The sequence below is a fragment of the Camelus ferus genome, chromosome 25, assembly GCF_009834535.1.
Source record: "Camelus ferus isolate YT-003-E chromosome 25, BCGSAC_Cfer_1.0, whole genome shotgun sequence".
NCBI classification, from domain to species: domain Eukaryota; kingdom Metazoa; phylum Chordata; class Mammalia; order Artiodactyla; family Camelidae; genus Camelus; species Camelus ferus.
The window spans coordinates 32408696-32430995 of record NC_045720.1 but is presented as its reverse complement, the minus strand read 5'-3'; the positions used below and the strand labels follow the sequence as shown (position 1 = coordinate 32430995).

At 46.3% G+C, this 22300-nt stretch overlaps 1 pseudogene; it reads right to left on the bottom strand.

Moving 5' to 3' along the window:
* Window positions 1-1236: 1236 nt before the first annotated feature.
* LOC102518230 lies at window positions 1237-2375 on the bottom strand (annotated as a pseudogene).
* Window positions 2376-22300: the final 19925 nt, after the last annotated feature.

The following is a 22300-nucleotide window of genomic DNA, read 5'->3' as shown; positions in this document are numbered from 1 at the left end:
GGTGGTAATGAGGCCATGAGAGTCACAAACATAGTGACATAAAAATACAGAGAAAATAAATCGACTCCTGCTGGGGAGAATCAAGCAAGACATTTGCGCTTGACCTTGAAGAATATCTTGGAATTGGATTTTCAGAGATTAGAAAGAGAGTCTGCAGTTGAGCTGGATGAGCAAAGGCACAGAGACAAGAACCACGGGGTGTTTACACATCTCTCAGTGTGTCAAGGACTCATCATGTGTCATCACTACAAACACATTTCAGCAGTGTTAATAGAAAAGAGATTAGAAGCACCAAAAAACGAGCTAACAGTGATCGTCTCTGGGAGGTGAAAATTCCCTTTCTGCTTTGTGTTTTTTCTAATCCTCTGCAATGCTTATGCATCGTTAATTAGGAAAAAAAATTTTTTTAATTTTTCAAGAAAGCTTTTCAAATCATCTCAAAAGAGTTTTCACAAAAAAAAAAGGTAGGAGGAGAAAGCAAGTCTTCCCTGATACAGAATCGTAACTGCGTGAGGTGACTTTAATCATGTCACTTATGACATGGAGGAAGAAAATGACTAGGAGAGGTGACTGATCCATCAGCCGGTTCCTGCAGGCACTGGCATTTCAGCCTGCACTGAATGCAGACGGAAAACTAGAATTCTCCTTTAGGTAGGCAATGCTTGCCCTCTGCTGGTGATTCAGAAGTTACCAACAGCAAGGGTTCTCCTTTCCCATCTTCCTAAAACAAACTGATGAAGAGAAAAGAAATAGAAACTCATCATTCTGATTGTAAAGCCATTTGTTTTGTTACTTTGACCGGGTTTTCAATTTCTTTAAGCACAGGAGAGAAAAGTCTGTTGATTCATTTTCCTTTTTTGGGCCAGAAGCACAGCCAATCCTCAGGCTGGAACTTCAAAACATCTCGTCCTCAAGTCAGAGGAATTCCTTCATTTGGCAGGAAGGAGGGCAGTTTGGTGAGTAAGGTGTCAGGGAGCAGGGGAGGGTGAGTTCCCACCTGGTGCCTGGGGGCGGGTAAAGGGTTTGCACAAAGAGGTGCGGAGAAGCCCTGATACCAACAAGAATGAGATGCTCTCCTAACTCAAGAGGTTTGAGTAGGGCTTTTTCTGAATTGAGCTTAATTGGGTGATACCTTTAGACCAGTTTCTCGACCTCAGCGCTATTAACTTTCAGGACTGGTTGATTTTTTTTTTTAATTAAAGTATAGGGTTTGTTTTTTGTTTTGTTTTGTATTTTAGTGAAAACCCTGAATTTAATGTGACATTGGGGGGAGCCCCATCGCTCCCTTTTTACCACCGACCCATCTGCCTGCTGTGAGTTGGGTGAGGGCTGCCCCCAGCCTCCACCCTGCAGCACTGGGTACCATCCTGCACTCAGTCCGCCTCCTGGGCCTGCCTCTCTGTGAATCCCCTGTAGGATGCAAGGAGAAGAACCTGAACGGGCTTTGCTCCCTGCATATTCATACAGCGCCCGCTCGCCCTCCTGTAGACTCTCCTGCCGGGCCCAGGAGGACTTGGCAAATGTTAGGGCTGTGGGCTGAGGGGTCACCAGGCCAGAGCTGGGGAGCATGGGGTGGAGGCTGTGGGAAGGGAGCAGGTCCCCTCAGTGATGTCTTCAGGCATGAAAACTATAGCTCCCTCAAGCAAAATCAGTGGTGGTCAAGTCTGCACAGCCAGCCCTGGCCAGGTCTCCCTGGATGATGCCCAGTGGCACATGGGGTAAAACCTCCTTCACTCTCTGAGCCACAGCTGCCAGCTGCACATCAGGAGAAGGGCCAGGGGCGGGAGGGAAAGAAGACCGGGCTGGCTGGGTGCAACCTGGGGTGTCTCTGCGGCTTCATGAGCTCTGCTGTGTCGGCTGGAGTGAGTCATGATCCTGGCTGGCCCAATTCTTTGGCCACCAGCTGTTGTACACGGAGGGCAAACTCCTCATCTCCCTCGCCCAGCGGGCGATGAACTAGACGGAGCCACCATACTTGACAAACTGTGAAAGGGACGAAAAGGGACCACAGCAGTTCTGAGACCCAGGAGGCACCTGACAGTGTCACAGAGACGAGGGGTCTCTGGACTCACAGGGCAAGAGGCTGTACCGCCCACTGGATAGAGAATGGCCAGGAAGGTCCTACACCTGGTAAGCAGGTTGACTTTGTTGTGGTCAAAAGGTGTCACACAGTTGGAAATGAGGACCCTGAGGCGGTGATCCCAGGCCCAGCGTCCTCCTGCTGGCCACAAGGCCACGATGTACCTGAGCAGGACCCTGGGGGGGCCTTCCAAGTTCAGACCCCTCTCCCACATCCTCTGTTGCAGCCCCTCTCTGAAGCAGCCAGATAATAGTATCTCATGCGTATTTCCTGAGTTTTTCAGATGCTAAAAACCACCACCAAAGGGAAGAAGTTATCTCCTTGCCCATGGAGAGCACTCAGCCCCCAGACTTTCTGGTGCCTGGGGGGGCAGTGCTGACCTCCCTGTTACGGCCACGTCAACCAATCAGGGCACTGCGCCCGAGCTGCTCGCACACCCTGGGACGCCCTCCCTCACCTGGCCTTTAGCTGTGCTCCGCTGAAACCCCTTGAGGAGCTCTGGGTCTTCTCGGGCCTAAGCCGCCCCGTCCTCCTTGCTCAGCTGGGCGATAAACCTTTCTCTGCTCCAGACTCCGACGTTTTGGTTTCTTTGGCCTCATGGTGCCTCCAGCTCGCGAGCTTACCTTTGGTAACGAGCCCCAGCACCGCGCGTGGGGTCCGCACCACAACCTGCGAAGGTCGCCGTGTGGTAGCGCCCAGTGACCAGGAAGACGTGGGCCCCAAGAAAGAGGCGCGGGACGAGGAGGTAAAACCCGACCGGCGGGGAGACCAGCAGGGCGGGGAGCAGGAAGCCGGCACTCAGGAGCCGGTGAGAACCGAAGAGCCGCTCCACCCGGCACCTGGAAAGGCTCCACAGCTGCTGCTTTAGGCTCCGGACCGCAGCCCTCGCCATCTTGGCGCCCCGCCGCAGGGCCTCCTGGGAAGGCGGAGTCTTTTAAAGTGTAGTCGGTTTACAATGCTGTGTTAGTTTCTGGTGTACAGCATAGTGATTCAGTTAGACGTACATAAATATTTCTTTCCATGGTTTTTTTCATTATAAGCCATTGCAAGGTATTGACTATAGTTCCAGTTCCCCGTGCTATACAGTAGGACCCTGTTGTTTATCTATTTTATATATAGTAGTATGTATCTGCAAATCCCTAACTCACAATTTCTCGCTCTTCACCCCCTTTCCCCCTCTGGTAATCATAAGTTTGTTTCCTATGTCTGTGAGTCTGTCCCTGTTTTTCTGTTTTATAAATAAGTTCATTTGTGTCCTTTTTTTTTTTTTTTTAAGATTTCACGTATGAGTGGTAGCATATGGTATTTTTCTTTCTCTTTCTGGCTTACTTCACTTAGAATGACATTCTCCAGGAACACCCATGTTGCTGCAAATGGTATTATTTCCTTCTTTATGGCTGAGTAGTATTCCATTGTATAAATAAACCACATCTTCTTTATCTATTTATCCGTTGATGGACACTTAGGTTGTTTCCATGTCTTGGCTATTGTAAGTAGTGCTGCTATGAACATTGGGGTGCATGTGTCTTATCAAATTACAGTTTTCTCCAGATATATGCCCAGGAGTGGGATTGCTGGATCATATGGTAACTATGTTTAGTTTTTTGAAGAATCTCCATACTGTTTTCCATAGTGGCTGCACCAAACTGCATTCCCACCAACAGTGTAGGAGGATTCCCTTTTCTCCACACCCTCTCCAGCATTTATCATTCGTGGACTTTTGAATGATGGTGAGGTAGTACCTCATTGTAGTTTTGATTTGCATTTCTCTGATAATTAGCGATATTGAGCATTTTTTCATGTGCCTATTGGCCATCTGTATCTCTTCATTGGAGAAATGTCTGCTTAGGTCTTCTGCCCACTTTTGAATTGGGTTGTTTGTTTTTTTGTTACTGAGTTGTATGAGCTGTTGGTATATTCTGGAAGGTAAGGCCTTGTCAAGGACTGGCTGATCCATGGACAGGGTGTCCTGTGCATTGTAGGATTCTGAGCTGTTCCCTCACCTCCACTCACTAGATGCCAAAATCTCTCCTAGCAAGTAGAGACAACCAAAAACACCTCCAGATATTGCTAAATCACTCTTCTCATAACTTTTAAATTGCAAAACTGTTGGTTGCTTAATTAACAAGAACTCAGTAAGCACCGATTATGTGTTATACTGTGTGGTGAGGACACGTCCACGGAACAAACGCGTCAGAACATGAAATTATCATGAAGAGCACAAAGCACCATGTGGATGTGCTTCTGTGGTGACATTAATACTGAGTCTTTGGAAGGTGGCAGTTTTAAGGCCCACAACCTTCTTCACATTTATGAAATCCAAAAACTCTGAAAATTTTCTTTTTTCCTTTTTTTTTTTTTTTCACACATTTGATATCAAAATCCCTTTGGTGACAAAACCTGACCTGACAATGAATGAGGCTTTATGCATTCTTTCCCGATCCTGCTGAGTGTGAATATTCATATTTTTTGGCAAATATTAATGTGTTTGGTCACAGGGTACTTCCCCAGACTGTGCTGAGGGCTTTGAATTATACATAACATGTGCACTGCATTACCTTTCTTGAACCCACAGTATTCTGAAGGCCAGTTTGCAGACAGCCCAAGGGTTTTGAATAAGGGACTCTGGACCTGGTCTTTGTAAATTATCAGGGAAATGAGCAACACAGAAGCTACACCCTCACCCCAGAATCAATGACCCCAAAGTCATTGATCCTCATCTGCACCTGGTACAGGCCAGGAAAACTGAGCTTATTGTAAGAGAGCAATGTGGAAAGACGGGTGTGTGAGTTTGCATGTGGGTCACGTGAACTGTGTCTCTGACTCAGCACACGTAGCCCCTGTCCAAAGACCACCAGTGACTGTTTGCACCCACCGCACTGGGAGAGGGGCAAACCTTTTCTCCAAAGGGCTTCTGGTCACAGCTGTGACCCAGTCTCTCTCTGCAGCCCCTGCAGAAAGTGGTGTTTCCCTCCAGCACCCCCAGCAGGGACCCGGCACCACTCACCAAGCTCACTGGCTCTATTCTCACACTTCCTTCATGCCCATCCAGCCCAGTACCTTGGATGGAGATGACCATCCATCCCCTCCATTGCTGGGTCTGGGTTCTCCCCTCAGTATGTGTGAGAAGCAGGGGAATTGAAAGAGGAGGGTTTTACCCTGTTGTTTAATGTGCAGAAGGTTTTATAGAAGACACGCATTCATCTGCTCAGAAAGTAAGAAGAGGTATTTGTGGTACATTCAGGTTTCACAACCACTCAAGCAGCTTTCGCTTAAAAGGATTTTCGTTTAAACCAGAGCTCTTCGCCGCCACAACCTCTCAGCCTTCAAAGGACTCATCACCTCCTTGACTTGGTTCTTTACTCTCATTTATTTATTTGAAAATATTTACTGAGCTCGTTATTATGTGCCAGATGCTGTGCTAGGTGAGGAGAATAAACACATGAATTAGACACGGTCCCTTCCTTGGAAATGTCATGGTCCAAGAGGGGAGACCCTTGAACAATAGGCTGACATTTTTTGTTGCTGTTGTTCACTTTGTGAACAAAAGCTATTTTTCCCTTCCCCGAGGTTTGTGGACTAAAGAAGGGTCTGCTAACAAGGGCCTGCAGGCCAGCTGCACATTCTTATAAATAAAGTTTTCCTGGAACACAGCTACACACATTGTTTTCATGATGTCACGACAGCTCTTGCACCAGACAGAGCTCAGTTCCATCTGTGTGCACAACAGATACCAGATTACTCGCAAAGCCTAAAATATTTCCTAAAGATCTGTAAAGAAAAAGTTCCCCAATTCCTGGGTTTTAGGATAGCTGGAAGGGCTGCAGCAAGGGAAGCTTCGAAAGGAGATAAAAGGCAGGAAATTACTGACTCAAGCCCCTGAGAAGAACAGCAAAATGGCTGTGTATAAATTAGCACTTGGTTCAGCTGCATATAACAGAAGACCCCATCTTAGGCTCAAACAAAATAAAGGTTTCATTTCTCCTACAGGAAAGAAAAGTCGAGAGGTTGACAGTCCAAGGTTGGTTTGGCAGCTCCATGATCACCAGGGACCTAGTTTCCTCTGTCTTTCTACATCCCATCATCCTTAGCATCCTTTTCTTCCTCCAGGTTGTCTCATGGCCCAGCATGGCTGCTGGAGCTCCAGTAATTATATATGTGTTCCAGACAAACAAAGAAAGGGTAGGGCAAAAGAATCTAAGTTCCACCTGAGTCAACTCCCTGTAAGAAAATGACCTGGAATCCCCACTCTACACTTCCATTTCCAACTCACTGGGCACTCCAAGCTATGAGGAAGATGGCACTGTGATCTGCCACAGCATCTGGCTCATGAACCTCAATTTTTTTCCCACTGAATCATAGAAGGGTGTATAGATATTAACATGTGCATAGCTAGGATACTCACATAAGAAATTGGTAAATCCCTTCCCCTATCTTGCTATTAATGTATTTGTTCATTTCTCAAATATTTATTGAGCCAGACACTGTTTTTGCCACTAAAACATTCAGTTTTTCTTCTGTTCTTTCTTCCTTCCTTTCTTTTTCTTTCATATGTCATCATTCTTTTTTGTTGTTGTTGTTATTTCAGAAAATGACAGGATAGAAGAAAATTTTAAGGTACCATCTAAACCAATGAGTCTTTCCATGATTGACAGATGTGAGTTTCTTTTCCTTTATATGGTATATATGTGTAATTGTTACCAAGTGGTATGTGTCTTTAGACAATATGTCCTAACTGCATGGGTTAAGCTGGTTTGTGTTATAGTTAATGTAAAAGGACTTGTCTTACAAAAGCACTCATCCACTGTGACTATTTCCAGAAGTTTCTCTCTCCCCACTAGACTGTCTACCCTTTAAGAATGTCTTTGTGTTTGCTAACTGCAGGTGCTTAATAAATGTTTGAAGAGGGAATGAAAGAAAGATCTTCCAACCTTCTGGCTGAGGATTCTCTGCCTTTATAACAGAGCTCAATGACTGTTTCCTGTTCTCTCGAGACAGATGACAGAGATGCAGATAAGACTTATATACGTGGAGAACTTTACAATTTTCCAAGTATTCTCCCGTACCTTAAAATATAATTTTAAAATTAATCCAAAAAATACACCTTGCCCACAGGAGCATTAGGAAGTTCACCTTTTACACTGACTGAGGTTAGGAGAAGCTGTCTCCTTCCTTCCAATTGGTCCACCAAATTGGGTCTTTAAATGCAGAATTTGAAAGTGTGCATTTCGGGTGCAAGGAAAAGCATCACTAACTGAAGAAATATCAAGTAAAGAACTTAAACAGTGAAGAGGAATGTGTTTAGGTACATGTATGACTGAAATATTATGCTGTGCAACAGAAATGGACGCAACATTGTAAACTGAGTATACTTCAATATAAAAAAAAAGAATTTAAGCAGCATCAAAGGTAATCCAGGTTGAGACGTAGTAAAATTTTGTTGAACATAAAATGTGTGAAGCAGTAGAATGCTTTCCTAAAAGAGGTACAGAAACGCCAGAAAAATGGTGGTTCCTAAATTACTCCACTCATACTGGGTTTTGTTTCGTTTTGTTTTCCTGCGGGAAAGCCTGCAGGAAAATATTTGGCCACCAGAGGGTGGTCTACCAAAATCCAAAGGAACTCCCTCAGTAAGGTCCCTATAAAACGCTCAGATACTGAAGACCTACCGGGGGCAGTCTCAAGGCTTTCATGGCTGTTTTTTCCAACCAATTCTCCATAAACTGAGCTCCATGGAAAAGCACTGTATCTTCAGCTCTGGATTTTCAGATCAGGACACCATTTCTTAGAGGCAGAGGGTCACACAGGCTCAGCGCTGCCCTAGGCTGGAGGGAGTTCTGTGTCAGTGACCCTTTTCCACTCGTGGGACCTGTCCTATTCTTGCATCTGCTCATGAATATAGAAACTTACATGTGGTTAGTTTATGTTTTCCACTTCTCTTCTGTACAGTGATGATGAGTAAATCAGAACAATATGAGAACATATGAGGCTGGCACATTTAATTTAGCAATTAATAATTAAGATAACTGTTTGTCATTTAGAAACACCAGGATTAATCCTTTTAATTACCATCTGGATTTCTTGTAAATTACTTGATTTGTTTAATTCTTGTTTACCTTCACTCAGAAGGCTTCAAATTTCACTAATTTGGCACACCAGACAGTCAGCTAATCGCCTTAGAAAACAAAACAAAAGATAAAGGAACTTATTATACTGGGACCACTTTGACGGTGGGAAAACCTGAGGGGTGGGAGAGACCCACCTTCCAGTCCCCATTAGCCATCAGTTACCTGTGGGATCCTGGGCAAGTCACTTCCTGTCCCTGAACCTCATCCTCTTCCCTCGTAAAATGAGAAAGGGCTGGGCTGGAGCAGAGGATTTTACTTTTAAGGGAACCCGTTCTTCTGCAATAGAAGGGGAATATTCTATCAATGTCCTGGCTCTAGGGAGATAGCAGATACGTTCCACTTGGATTCACCCCAGTACAGGAGGTTTTCCCTTCCACATTGCACCCTCTCTCCAGGTCTCCAGAACCACATCCCCCTTCAGTCATGGGGGTGAGGCTTATGCATGTAGGACAGGTGTTCCCACTGTAGTTGTCCGCATGAAGAGTCATGGGGCGCAAGAGTGCTCAGTTATGTGTTTCAGAAGCTAAGTAGCAGATTAAGGGAGGGGTTTATTTCTCTCACATAACAAGGAAACCAAGAGGCAGGGAGCCAGCCCTCATGTGGCCACTCCAGGACCAGGCTCCTACGTTTCTGCTCAGCCATCCTCAGCAAGTGGTCACAAGGTGTGGGCAGCATCTCTGGACATCCTGTCTCCATTTCAGGCAGGAACAGAAGGGACAGAAGGAACAGAATAGGGCCAGGAGCCCACACGAGCTGAGTCTGTCCATTCTTCTTAGGAAAGCAGTAACTTTCCTAGAATCCTCACCCAGTGGAAGATGGAAGACTTTCATTCACATCTCATTGGCCACAACCATCTGCATGACCTTGAGGGAAGCCTAGGAATTTCTTGATGGGCATGTTGCCCCCTGAACCAAACTGGAGAGAGAGAGGCAAGAGGTGAGTGGAGCGTGACAGGGCTGCTAGCTGCAGATGCCACAGGAATGAGAAGGTAATGGGGCACAGATGGAGGCCCTCACGCCAGTCATTGGATGACATGCAGATGTCTGTCTAAAAGGGAGTTCTTGCCAAACACCAAGAAATCCATTACCAGAGCTCCTCCTTGTAGTGGATATAGTGTTCACTCCACTGGAGACTTGGTTCTTTTGACACTCAACACAGGTGAGCCATTTCTCAATGGCTTATGCGCCAGGGAGGCCTGGCGGTCGCTAGGTGCTAACTCTGCCCCTATCAGAGTCTGGTCCCTCCCCTGGCCCCACGGACCTCCCTACTATGCACGTGCCCCGTCTTCCCCTCCCTCCCAGTAAAGTCCTTCCTAAGGCAGGAGTCTTTGCCCTTCCTCAGTTCCCAAGTCTCCGTTCCACACACAGGAATCTGCCCTTTTGGAAGTCCAGCTTTTGAAATTTGCAACCCAAGAATGCTTTCCTTCCTTCGTCCCTCTGTTTCCTCTGAGTTACCTTCTCCTAAGACAGTGAGCACAGAGAGCCATGCTCATGGAATGGGTCAGAGACCCCGGGGGATGAGGAAACACTGGGAACAAACAAAAAAGTTAGACTTTAAAATATCATCCCTCTGGGTGAAATCTTACCCACAAACCCAAAATGGAAGACATGAAAACCAAGCAATGCAGGGCCCTCCCTGTGAGGTCTGAGAGAAGTCGGCCAAGGAAAGTCGGAGAATTCACCAAACTGGACAGTCTGTACAGCGTCTTCCCGCCTGAAAGCTCTGTGGTTCAACATGAAAGAGCAGACTTGCAGTCTGTTTTCTCCAAACTTGGAAATAGCCCCACATAATAAGTGTGACCAATGAAAGAAAGGACGACTGATGTGGGCATGTTCCCAGCCTTTCCTTAATCCTGACCCTACTCTTTGGCCCGTTTCAGGTTTTTCCACTTCCCCACACTCGGCGTAGGCTTTTGTGCTGAGGGATCAGCATGGAAAATGAGAAACAAGAAGAAACACCAGGTCAAAAAGTTAAACATAGAAATAATACATGACACAGCAATGCCACTCCCAGGTCCGTAGCCAAAAGATGTGCAAACAGACACTCAGAGGAACCTTATCCATTGGTCTTCATAGCAGCACTAACCCCAATAGCCCAAGGTTAAAAACAGCCTAAATGTCCATCAGCAGCTGAATGGATTGAATACACTGTGGTACCAACTTGCAAGGGAGTGTTATTCAGCCATCAGAAAGATCCGGTGCTGGAGGTGCTGGGTGAACCTCAGAAGCAGCACGCTAGCCGAAAGAAATCAGACACAAACTGGTCACCTTGTAAGATTCCGTGTGTGTGGAACACCTAGAACAGGTGAGTCTATGGAGACAGAAAGCAGGCTGGTGAGGGCGGGGCTGGAGGAGGCGTGATCGGGGAGTGGCTGCCTCCCGGGGACCGGGTTTTTGGAGGAGAAACGTTCCAGAACTAGACAGAAGTAGTGGTGACACCGTATTACAAATTTATTAAATGCCACTGCATTCACTTTAAAATTAATTTTATGTTTTGTGAAATTCATCTCAATTAAAAAAAAAAAACAGTTGAAGAGTAAGAAAAGAAGAGGCACCATCAGGGGACGTTTGCAGGGAGAGTCTGAGGGCAGCAGCCGAGGAGGGAACATCCGTGGGTCTGAGGGAAGAGGACAGCAGAGGGCACTGCTGGTGGTTCTATGTCCCTTCCCCGTCCCCGAAGTCCAGGTAAAGGACTCCAGCACTGTCACAGTTACGAGCACGAGCTTTGGACCCAGGCTGCTGGGTTCTATATCCCAGTCTTGTTACTTAACCTCTCTGCACCTCAGTTTCCCCATCTGTAACACAGAGACAATGACGATACCTAACTCAGAGGAGTTGTTAACAGGGTAGATGAATTAATCCACATAAAGCACTTAGAGGAGTGTGGGCCATCACAAGCCTTCCGTGATGTCACCTCGTGTTCCTTATCATTTTATCTCACGGATCTTCTCTTTGACCAACTCTTTCTAGAAATGAGCTGTCAGTTGTGCTTCATAAGTCTTATATCAGTGTTTACCTATTCTGAGTTTTTAATGCAAACTTTGAGACAATTACAAATAACATCACCTCCAAAAAAAAAAAAAGCTGTTTAGCTTCCTAGGGCTGATGTAACAAGGTACCGCCATGTGGGTGGCTCAGAACAACAGAAACGTATCCTCTCACAATTTTGGAGGCTAGACATCTGAAATCAAAGTGTCAGCAGGACCACATTCCCTCCAAATCCTCCAGGGAAGGAGCCTTTCTGGCTTCCTGCACAAGCTGGTAGCCCGAGACGTTCCCTGGCCATGGCTGCATCACTCCGATCTCTGCCTCCATCTTCACATGACGTCTTCCCAAGTGTCTTCATGTCACCTTCCCTCTCTGCATGTCTGTATCTAAATTCTCCTCTTCTTATGAGGACACCAGTCATGTTGGATTAGGGGCCACCCTCCTGTGGATGACCTCATCTCAATGTAACTAATTACACCTGTAGTGACCTTATTTCCAAATGTCATTCTGAAGTTCTAGAGTGTTAGAGCTTCAACATACATTAAAAATTCATTATGTTCCTGTGTTACTTTTCTGGGATTTGTTATGGGCATTTGTGGTTTCTATTTGTGGAAGGATATTACCAGTCACCACGGCGAAGGGAGATTCGAAGCAGTATTAAGGGATGACCCTATAAAATGTCGGTAGGCTTCCTGAAACATGTCGCTAGTTAGGCAACACACTTACTGATTCATTCAAGGTGCTCTTCCTAGCAGTAGGGATAAAGTAATAAACAAAATACATTAAATGTCTTCTCATCTTGGAGTTTGTATGCTGGTGGGGAGAAACAGACATGAAAAAATGAAGAAGAAATTCACATAATAAGATGGATGGTGATGAGCACTGGAGAGAAAAGTACACGGGGATAGAAAGAGGAATTTCTAGATGGGGGCTGGGGGAGGGGCCTGTAATTTAAAATAGGACGGTCAAGATGGTCTCAGTAAAGACCTTAAGGACATGAGAAAGCAAAGAATATGGACATTTGGGGGAAGGGCATTCTGGGAAGAGGAAATAGCAGGGGCAACGTCCCGGGGCCAGGCGTGCCTGGCGCATTGGAGGGCCGGTAAGAAAGTCCGTGGGGGAGGTGGGAGGAGGGAGGGAATACAGTGGGGAGAGGAGGGAGTGGGAGGACAGATCAGGTAGGGATCTGGGTAAAGGACTGATACGATCCACTGATGTCTTACCAGGATCACCCCGGCTGCTAGACTGAGATCATCCTGGAGGAGTGTCAGGGCCAGAGCAGGAGGAGGAGTTAAGAGCTGTTGCCCCACTGAATGGAAGCCACCCTTCCCAACAGCCTGCCCCCCGCCGCCCGCAAAGGTCCGGCCACTGGGAAGTGTGCCCAGCCGTCATCTTGCAGTCATCAGACGTCATCCCTGCTCTGTAAGCAAATCAGAAAAGAAAAGAGAAAATGGGGCTGGACGTGAGGCTTACAGTTTCCCAGGAAATAAGAAACAAGAGATAAAATTGCAATTTGCGTTTTTGACAGTCAGGGAAATTGAGTGGACTCAAGTCTCCTTAGGAAGAAAAAAAAAGCTAATGTTAGTATGTTAAAAATAACAACGCAATACAGAGTGTGCAGAACAATTAGCCTGGAAAAGGGGTTGCCCCAGTGATCTCATTGCATTTCCTCCGATGACTTTCCCAAACAGTGGCAGGTGAGTAATGGGAAACCACTGGACAGCTAGGCACAATGGTCTAGTTTTAAAAACCTGTAATTTAATGTTGAAATAAATGGTGGTGCCCCAAACATCCAGATCAATTAGATGATAGTTAAAGAAAATGACATGCTCTGGTGTCCTATAAATAGCTCTCTTGGGGTGTGCTATGACCCTGTCCTCCACGACCAGTCAAGACCGTGAGCGGCTGGTACCCTTGGACCCCTGCCAACTGCATGTCGGCAGAGGCTCCTGCACATTTAAATTGTACAGCACACATCCAGCTTAGATGCAGGAGGTCTGTAGAGCTGTTTCCTGCACTGCACTCGGGAAAACCAAGACCTACTGCTTGGAAGGCTAATGGTTTGCTGCAGGTCAGCCCTTTTTTTCACCCTGCCTGCTGACTTGTGTGAACTGAAACAAAAAACAAGTACTCTCCAAGATCAAAATCTTCAGATGCCTCAAGAGCAGTTTTAATTTCATTTTAGAATCATGGGCTAGCTTTCTCCCTCACCTCTTGGTGTCGGATATAGCCAACTTAAAAACATTGCCAAGTAATGGAAAGTTACTTAAATCTTTCTCTTACGACTGTTTACAACATTACGATCATTTTCTGGCTGGCCACAGACACATTTCGTTTAAAATGGAATGCCCTTTGGCTTATTTTGAGCTATTTTTCTCACCCCTTCTTTTGACCTCTATCCCTTTATCTCATTCCCTTGGAAGCCTGAACCTCAATTCTATAAATACATTAAAAATAAAAACTGATCCCATTTGGAATGAGGTCTTACGGTTGAATTTATCCTCAGATCACATCATGATAAAAGACAATTCTTGTTTGCTCTATAATATGCTTAGAATCCAAGTGTGACCAGGTTCAACCTCTCGACATCCATGGTGGTCAAAGGGGAGCACTCAAGTCCTGCTATTCCTTCCCCACCCCAGCTGATCCCCGCTTTGGCCCTGGCTGTGCCCCAGGACTGACTGTCTTGCCATCTCTGGGACACCCAGTGGGTGCTGAATTCCACCCACTTAGTGGCTACAAGCAGTCACCAAATAGGACACTAATGTCCCCTGCCTGTAGCTTTAACTCAGCATCTCAGAAACCAGTCCCTGCAGAGTGGTGGTCTCCAACCTCAACCAACACCTCAATATAATCACCTTATAAGAGGGAGGCAGGAGGATCAGAGAGAGAGAATGGAAGATGCTACACTGCTCGCTTTGAAGGAGGAAGATGGAATCAAGCCAAAGGTAGAGATGGCCCCTGGAAGTTAGAAAAGGCAAAGAAATGGAGTCTCACCTGGAGCCTCCAGAAAGAATGCAGCTCTACCAACATCTTGATTTGGGGACTTCCTGACCTCCAGAGAATAGATATGTGTTGTTTAGGCTGCTGAAGTTGGTGGTCATTTGTTAACAGCAGCAGCAGGAAACTAACACGAGCAGTGTAAACAAGAAGAGCGTGAAAGACGAGGTCCCAGAGTTTGTTAACGGCTAGATTATGCTGGCCCTTGAGGTCACGATAGACTTCAGGTTTATTCTGGCTGCTGTGCGAAGCCATGGGGGGTATTAAATGGAGGAGTGGTATTTTCTAACTTACGTTTCAAAAAAATTACTCTGCTGTGTAGAGAGAATGGAGACCAGAAAAGCAGTTGGAAGTCTGCTGCAATAGTCCAGGTGTCTTGAACTAGGGTTACAACATTGGAAAGAGTGAAAAGTGGGCAGATTTAGGACCTATTTTAGAGGCAAAGATCAGAGTACTGAAGGATGGTTAGAAAGCAGAATTAAGGACTCCAGAGTTTTTAGCCAGAGCTACCAGACTAAAACTGGTGGATGGTACTTTTAACTCAAATGAGGAAGGCTCTGTGGAGGGAGAGCACGGGTAGGCGGCGAGGCAGAGATCAGTAGTTCTATAGTTGTCATGCTTCTAGGTAGCCTAGTGGAGAAATTAATTCAAAATATGGATATAGAAGTTTGGAGATGAAGGGAGAGGGTTAGGCTGGCAATCACAACTTGAATGCCATGAACAGAGAGATGGTACATAAAGCCATGAGCTGGAGGATGCCAGCCAGCAGGAGGTGCAGATGGACCAGAGGAATGAGGACTGACCCCGGGAAGCTCTCACCTTTAAACATCAGCTGGAGGAGGAGGCGTCAGCAAAAGAAACGAAGACCTACTGACCAGTGAAGAAGGAAGGCCATCAGGACAGTGGGTGTGTCGGACACCTAGAGCATAAAGTATTCCCGGGTGGAAATCGTCTATCAAGGAATTCTACATAACAAAGAACTCCTTTTCAGCCCCTGCCTCAGACTCATCATGTCTGATGCGTGAAAGAGGTCTGAGAGCTACCCAGTCTCACAAACTTAAAAAAAGGGAAAGGTACACAATTGTCTGTAACCGATCTTGGCCACTTTGAGGATTTAGTTCCGACAGTGTTGAGTATGAATAAAGGGTTTAGCTTTTTTATGGTCACTTGATTATGCTGCAAATTACATTAATACATGTCATGAAATGTACATTTACATTTATTGGGGAAATGCTGGCTCCCTCCTGTCAGGACTCGTTTTGATTTCTTACAAGTGAAAGCAATACTTTTGTCATTTGTCTCACTTTTGAAGAAAATAAATATCTGAACAGTTCTTTCATGAATGAGTTTTGGACTCAGCAAGTTTTTTAAAACAACAGTCTTCACAGGTAGTTATAATGGATATTTGGAACCTGATCCTTTCAAACCTTCTATAAGATTAGGTTCTAGAGTTGGAATGCTTTAATACATCAAAAGAATTCAGTGACAAAAACAAATTTCCCAAGGTGCGTATGAGATAGAAATAGAGAAAGATCAAGAGAGAGAGAATGTCAGTCTCGGATGCTTTCTGGTGATGAGATCTGGGTTTGACACCATTTGGCAGGAATGTCACAGACGTGATGCCGAGTTGTTGTCACTGCAGCCCATCAGGACCTATCGCTGGTGATAACTGCCTTTCATCACTAGGTTAAGGTGGTGTCTGCCAGGCTCGTCCACTGCGAGGCTACGCCCTTCCCCTTTGTAATGACTGCCTGTTTTGTAACACCTTGAGACTATGTAGAGATCTTGTTCCTCATTAATATTTCAATTTATTCACTTATTTATATGATATTGATTCATGGTTTTATTTTATTCAATGGACCTTAATCCATTATTATCAAGCTGGCGTTGAATTCTTTGGCACAAGAAGGCATTTGGGGCTCATCTTGTATTTTTCCTTCCTCTACTCTGGAATCAGCCTTTTCTCCAAGTGGTCCTGGATCCTTTTAGTGGAGATTACACTAAATATAATCAGTGTACTACACTCAGGCCCTCTCAGGTGACAGGGCCAGGGGATTATGTATGTACAAACACACACACACACATACACACACACATATACATACACATGCATGCACACACATATATACATACACACACATACACACACACATAGACATACACGTACACACACGCACACACGTACACACACAAATACACACATACACTCACACCTATATTTATTTCTATCCATCTATTTTTTTTTCCTTTTGTCAATGAAGTGTAGTCAGTTTACAATGTTGTGCTGATGTCTGGTGTACAGCACAATACGTCAGCCATACAGGAACACACATATATTCATTTTCCTATTCTTTCCCACCATAGGTTACTACAAGATATTGAATATAGTTCCCTGTGCTAGACAGTATGAACTTGTTGTTTATCGGATTTTGTGAGAATCCTCCTGTATTTTGAAACGAGAGACACTCTGCCAGTGTTCAGTAGGTGTTCTGTGTGGTTCAGTGGGTTTGTAGACGTAATTCTTGGTGTATTTGTGGGAGAGGGCGAGCTCTGGGTCTCTCTACTCCGCCATCTTGGCTCTGCCCCCCCAGAAATTCTCTATCCGTCTGTGTGTAATGAACACCATGAACTCACAGCGATATCTCTAATTCCAAACTAACAACAGAAGCTCAGCCGTTTTCTCCCTTTCCGTATTTGTAACCCCCTTCTCTGACAATGAGAAATTTTGCTCTCATGATCTTCAATGTATTTTACTTCTCCCCCTCTCAGGCCCTGGCTCCCCCACCAGGTCGCCTCACATGTGAATATCCCTCTTACCCAACTGGGATCCAGCACACAGTGCCAGGGTGGGTCTGCCTCACACAGATGCCCTGTTCATCTCATGCGGACTCTGATAGCAAGTACTGGGCTACATGGCCCCATTACACAGGATGTGTCCCACTTAGCTTGGGATCTTACACCCCATGTGGCCCCGCCCCCCATGTATGCCCGCCTCCTTCTGCTTGGGCTCCGACACCTCAGACTGGCCTGCCTCCCTGCCTGCACATCCACCTGGACTTGCTCAGGTGCTGAGGTCCTTCCAATGATTCTCCGCCCAGGACTCAGGGTCCCCTCGCCTTTTGCTGTGGCAGGCCCCAGGGCAACTCTCCTGGCTCTCGATTCAGCAGAAATGGGAAGATGGGGCCACAAAGGAAACAGGGGTGGCTTGTACTAGACCCTTGGCTTAAGGGACATAGCTCTTAGCCAGCAGTTCTTTCAAACTTGGCTGGTAGTTTTGTGATGGTAATTCACTACTTAGTAAAGCCCAATGTTCCCTTTCAGCCCAAAATATGTTCATCTCCTTTTCTGAATGGCATGGAGTTAGATATCCCCAGGTTTACTTACCAGGTGAGAGATTTAATATTCATGAAATTTTTGGCTTATTAGACCTGAAGAGATTTATACGGTTCAAAGTGATACTTTAGCCCCAATTTCTATCTGAGGAGTGTCCCAGGTGCTATTTATACACAGAATACAGACACAGAAGTGAGGATCACCGTGGGACCTCTGGGGACAAAGCCTTGAAGGGGTGGCAACAATAAAAACAATCAGATAAGCCCTCTGAGCCCACTTGGACTGTCCTCCCCAGCACTGGTTTTATGAGTCATGGGTTGTGGCACCCACTTCATCTCCTTCTCCACTTTCTCTGGCCTGGATCACATTCTTCCAGGCTTTTCAGCCCTCGAGGCATCCTTCATCCCCCACCTGGCCATTTTAGATTATTCTGAGCACCCTGACCTGGGGTGCTTACGGCAGATTTGTAGTGTATACCGTCTACATTCCTGTCGGCATTTATTCCCGAGCTAGCCTCGAAACAGCACATGTCCACAGCCATGGTTCCCAGGGATGTCGAGTGCTCGGTTACGTGACCGGGGATCTGCAGGACAAACTTCTGTCTGACCTCAGTCCTTTTCCTGATGCCCTGGGAGACTGTGGTTATACCATGGGGAGAGGGACCCCAGCAGAGGACCGAGCTGACAGTGGAGCAAAGGGCTGCCCCAACTTATGTCCTTCACCAGCAAATCCAACCTTTGGGCTACAGGGAGCAAAGATCGATTCCGGGTTTGAATATATGGGTGAGTGTGAGGAAAGGCTCAGGGTGCAAAGGAATTGGTAGATAATCATCATAAAATGGCCAGATGGGGGATGGAGGATGCCTCAAGGGCTGAAAAGACAGAAGAACGTGATCCAGGCCAGAGAAAGTGGAGAAGGTGGTGAAGTGCGAATGAGGCCATGGGAATGATGGTTGGGGTGACAGATGGCTGGGTGAAAGAACAGGAAAGAAGGTGAAACTTTAGTGGTTGTTCCCATTGACAGCACAACTGAAGATGCGGTCCAGGAAGCACGGGGTTGTAAAGAATTACAAGTGAAATGTCAGAGGACGTTCAAGAGCAGCAAGGCCAAGTTCTGGGCTGGGAGCTTCACAAGATACCAAAACACCTAGAGTGTGGGAGGCTTCTTCAGTGGGAAGAGGACCTCGATCTCAGGGTCTTCAGTGAACGAGGGGCATGAGCCTCGGTGGCCAGTGGGGACTCGGAGAAGGAGCAGGAGGTCCACCTAGACACCTGATCCTCAAAGGAAGATGTTCTTTTACGTGAAACTAGAGAATCACAACCAAGTCGTGGCTGCGGGGAGCCAGGAGGAAGCAGACATCTCTACCTACCCCTCCTCCACCGACGGTCCGTGGGTGGGAGACTGAGAACTGCAGAAGTAGTGTCTTTGAGGATTTAGCGAGACTTTCAATTTGGGTCAGGAGGGGGAAGAAAGGCATCTGAGAATACGGATGTCGTCCAGGTGTTTGCTAACAAGGGAATCAATGCTGCAATGTGCGCACTGTGCAGAGGACAAAAGTAGGAGGACCCAGGATGAGAAAATACAGAACAGGAAGACAGGAGAGGTGCAGAGAGCTCAGGAGAGCAGAGGCGAGGGGCGAGGGGAGAAGGTGGCCCTCGCTTTTTGGTGATGAAGGACCGCAGAGAGGAGAGACCCAGGTGGAAGTGACTGACAGGCTGGGATGAGGATGAAGCAAGTGAAGCTCTTGCCCAAGGCACAAACTTAAAGGCGATGCCCCTGCAAAGCTCATTATAAATCAACATAAATAACATTTTAATGCAAAATTTTAAAGACCAAAATTAATGCCCAAAACACCATGGTGAGCAAAATAGCAAACATGTTAATAAAGACAGGCTGTTTGCTTTATGACTTTGCATCACTGTGCAATGCGAACAGTCATTCCCCATCAGTCCTCTCTTCCCATGTCCCTCCTGTAGTGTCCCCTGCCGGGTGGGTTTATGAGAGTTGACAATGACACACCCACAGATGGAGCAACATGTATGCGTATGTATATCGTCATGTCTGGGGACTATTCCAAATATGGGAGGACATTTTGGTAAGTGTATGTGGGAACCCACATTTCTCCTTTGCCTCGGGCCCCAGTACAGCTCAGCAGGGCACTGGTGACTGACCTCAGATGCACTGGCTCTAGCCCAAGTTGCTCTGTGCCGGAGTGATGGAGGGTACAGGGAGACCTCACCTGCTCTCAGTCAGGTGGGGAGGATTTCTGAGACTGTGGGAGTCACAAAGTCCAGAGCCGTGGCAGAGCCATGGCAGAGCCATGGTTGGTGCCCAGGGTCCTTCACGCCTGGGGGGCAGATGTAAGGTATCCACAGATCCTGGAGAAGGGATCCTGAGCAGCTACACTCAAAGACAAGGCGTGAGAAACACAGGAAACATCAAAACCCAGCAGATCAATGTGTCAGGAGCAGAGACAGCCATGAAGGAGGTGGGTAGTTGACAAAAAAATGGACCCAACTGCTAAAAATCAGGGTCCCAAGACTGGGTTACCTAGGACCAAAACCTGCCCTCAAATACAGGGCCACCAGGGTCAGGGCAGAGCCACCAGCAGGTGACTTGATGCCGAGGCCAAGAACTCAGGGCTCAAGAGTGCCCGTCCTGCTCCCCATAGTGAGGAACTGGACTCACGCTCGGCAGAGAGGCCGAGACTCTGGGCACCAAGTGAGAACAGGTAAGAAGCTACAGCAGGAGGAGAAGAAGTGTGGGTCACACCTAATCTCAGGACGGTAGACCACCAAGTGCTTTGTAAGCCTTGTTTCAAGCAGGGTTGGAATTTCAGAATCCAAGTGTTGGTGTCCCATTTGCATAAAGCAGCTTCATGGTGGTGGCAGGGCCTCCCATTAGGATTCGGGAGACTCACTACTTTCTCGGAGGACGACCTGGAGTGAGTGATCGGGTTTCAACTGCCTCTGCTGTAAAATGGGGTTCGTGATGTCCACTGGGCCGCTCACTAAACAGGTGTCAGGATCACGGGGCGTAAGTCAGTGAAAGCACTTGGTAAAAAAGCACCTTGTTCTTAAAATGCACAGTGTAGTCAGGGAACTATATTCAATATCTTATAATAACCTATAATGGAAAAGAATCTGAAAAAGAATATATATATGTATGTGTGTAACTGAATCACTTTGCTGTACACCAGAAACTAACACAACACTGTAAATTAACTATACTTCTATTTTTTTTTTTAATTTTTAAGGCTTAAAATAATGTCATTATTTTTCTCTAACACAGATTTGTGTCTGTTCCTGCCTAAGTCAGCCCTTAGCCCTCCCCAACCCCATTCATTCATCCAGGAAGTAACTAAGAGCTGACCATAGGCAGAAAGGACTATGCCAGGTGCTTTGATATTTGTCAGCTGATCTTTTGGCTTGCAGAAGTAGGAAATGAGAACCCTTACAGCCCTGGGCCTCTGGTAACCTCAGTAGCTCTGTGAACAGAAAACCAGGCTCTGCTGTGATCACATTCGGGTGGACACAACTATGTCTTTCAAAGACGGTGATCAGTCAATCATCATACACTCTACTTAAACTAACATTTATAAAAATCCAGCTCCTCTTTGCCAAAGAAATCAATAGATAATTCCCTGCACTCTCAAATCCAGATGTCTGAACCCTTGGAAATAATACAGGCAAGGAGTTCTAAGCAGAACAGATGAAAGGGAGACCCTTATGGCATGAATTCTCTTTTAACTGATAATATAAATTGCATGTGCTGCTTATGGTTTTGTTCTAAATCTCATGAAAGTAAAACATGTCCCTATGATTTTTTCCAGCATCCTTCCACACCCCCCGTCTACTTGAACTGCGATAAAAATGTCAGTTCTCCTTTCAGAAGCTCCTCCTACTTTAGCTTATTGACTCCAGCAGCTAACAAGAGGCAAGAAATTACTGTTCAGCTGATAAAATTCCAACCAAGCGGTTATAATTCAGAAATACAGTTGCCCTTTAGGCATCAAATAAAATTTATGCCCAGAGATTGCTAAGGTGCAATGATGCTGCTCAGCGGCCAGCGTTTACTGAGCACTCACTATGTCCCAGGCGCTGTGCGAAGTGCTCTGCATGTCTTACTGCCTTTATTCAGCACAGCAGCCCATTATAGGCACTGTTACTGACATTTTACGGATGAGGATAAGAGACGTGGGAACATTCAGTAACTTGTCACGGTCGTCCAAGGAGTCACCCCCAAGCTTATGAGAGTGATGAGAGCTTCGGGTTTCTCTGCCTTTCCCCACTGGGCTGCAAGCTGCTCAGAGACAGGAACTGTGCTCCTTTCACTGTTGCCTCCCTGAGCTTTAACCCTTGCCTGACATAACGCAGACTCCCATCAAGTAACTCTCTCCGTCCTTTCTTCCTCTTTCACATCCCGCATCGCAGCCATTAGCAAATCCCATTAGCTCTACCTTTAAATAGATGCAGAATCTGACCACTTCTTATCCCTTCCTCCATCACGATCCTGGTCTGAGCCACCATCACCTCTCCTGAATTGTTGCAACAGCCTTCTTCTAGTCTCTGCGCTTTCAGACCTTGTCCCTCTACTGATCCTGCAAACACTTAAAGCAGATATTGTCATTTGCAGCACCAGAAAGCCCTCCAGGAACATCCCATCTTACTCAAAGTAAAAGCCCAATGCCCTAAAAGCCCTTCAGGAACTGACCCCTGTAACCAGTCTGTCATCCCTTACCTATCTCTACCTCACTCCTCTGTTCCAGCCAC